Source organism: Mustela nigripes, chromosome 1, assembly GCF_022355385.1.
Source record: "Mustela nigripes isolate SB6536 chromosome 1, MUSNIG.SB6536, whole genome shotgun sequence".
In the NCBI taxonomy this organism is placed as follows: Eukaryota; Metazoa; Chordata; class Mammalia; order Carnivora; family Mustelidae; genus Mustela; species Mustela nigripes.
The window spans coordinates 136851854-136853735 of record NC_081557.1 but is presented as its reverse complement, the minus strand read 5'-3'; the positions used below and the strand labels follow the sequence as shown (position 1 = coordinate 136853735).

The following is a 1882-nucleotide window of genomic DNA, read 5'->3' as shown; positions in this document are numbered from 1 at the left end:
TGCTTATGATCTCTCTCTCTCTCTCTCTCTGTCAAATAAATAAATAAATAAATAATCTTAAAAAAAAAAAGTGCACTTGCTAAAAAGGGAAAGTGGTCTCCCTATAACTCTATTGGATTAAGCATTATTTTGCCATTATTTAAAAGATTTTATTTATTTGACAGAGAAGGAGCACCAGCAGGGGAAGACCTGAGCCAAAGACAGACACCTAATCAACTGAACCACCAAGGCACCCACCCATTTTTAGATGAAGAAACTGAAGCTTAAAAAATGGAAGTAAACTAAAATCACACAGCTAGCAAACTGATAACAGCTGGAATGCAAATCCAAGTGACTTCCAAAATGTGTTCTTAAGTATTAGGATATAAAAGGAGTTTTAAATTATCAAAGCCACATATTTTATAATAACATGGAATAAAAAGTAGTTTCCTGACCTGCCACTGAAAACTGGAGCAAATTTTCTAGTGTGTAGATTTTTGCCCCCTCTTGGAGACAGATCGCTGTGGTGGTCACTACTTCAGCTTACCTAGCCAGAGTCCTGTGTGTCCATCGATGTGATTCATACTTAATTCAACAAAGTTTGGATTAATTCCTTCTCAACTGTCCTTCTGCGCTTTCAAGGAAATTTGGAAATCATTCTGTTGGCTTTAACTATTTATTTTTTTATTAAAAGATTTTTTACTTATTTGACAGATGGAAATCACAAGTAGGCAGAGAGAGAGGGAAGGAGGCAGGCTCCCCGCTGAGCAGAGAGCCCGATTCGGGGCTCGATCCCAGGACCCTGGGATCATGACCTGAGCCAAAGACAGGGGCTTAACTCACTGAGCCACCCAGGCACCCCAGGCCCATATATTTTAGTTTAGTTTAGTTTTTTTGTTTGTTTCTGTTTTTGTTTTTTAACTTTACAAATGATACAGCTCTTTCTCAACTCCATCTTCAAGGTGGTGGCTGCAGTGGCTGTGGTTCAGTCATGAACATGCAACTCTCTGTCCGTGCCCAAAAGTGACACACCCTGGAGGTGACTGGACAAGAGATGGTCGCCCAGATTAAGGTTCATGTAGCCTTGCTGGAGGATATCACTGCAGAAGATCAGGTTGAGCTCCTGGCAGGCCTACCCCTAGAGGCTGAGGCTACCCTCCATCAGTGTGAAGTGGCGGCTCTGACCACCTGAAGAAGCCCACTGCATGCCTGGAGACAAAGTCCATGGTTCTCTGGCCTGCATTGGGAAAGGAAGAAGGAAGACTCCCAAGGTGACCAAGCAGGAGAGAAAGAAGACAGGCAGAGCTAAGCGGCAGATCCAGGACGACTGGCACTCTGTTAATGTTGTGCCCACCTTTGGCAAGACAAAAGGCCCCAATGCCAACTCTTAAATCCATTGTAATCCAGATTTTCCCCCCAATAAAGCCACTTAGTTCAGTCAAAGAAAGAAAAAAAAAAGAAGAAGAAGAAGAAGAGGAAAGAAAAAAGAAAGAGCTTTACAAATGAAAGAAAACAAAATGGACCACTTATATCTGCTGCTTCTAAATCTCATTTCTGCTCTCAGGGAAACCAAAATAGGCATTTTCAGATGAATTTATATAGTGTGTGCATGTATTTAAGATTTTATTCATTCATTTGAGAGCAAGAAGGAGAACAAGTGTAGGGGGCAGAGGGAGAAGCAGACTTCCTGCTGAACAGAAAGCCTAACATAGGACTCAATCCCCAGCCTGGAGATCATGATGAGAGTCGAAGGCAAATACTTACCCGACTGAACCACCCCAGATGCCGTGTGTGTGTGTGTGTTTTAACACTACATTTGCCATGTCAGATGTTAGTGCTTTAGCTCATAAAAATCTCACTTAGTCAGGGCACCTGGGTGGCTCAGTGGGTTAAGCTTCTGCCT

The 1882-nt window shown here is 42.4% G+C and overlaps 1 pseudogene; it reads left to right on the top strand.

The window, feature by feature from the left end:
• Window positions 1-976: 976 nt before the first annotated feature.
• LOC132013731 (ubiquitin-like FUBI-ribosomal protein eS30 fusion protein) lies at window positions 977-1370 on the top strand (annotated as a pseudogene).
• The last annotated feature ends 512 nt before the right edge of the window (window positions 1371-1882 follow it).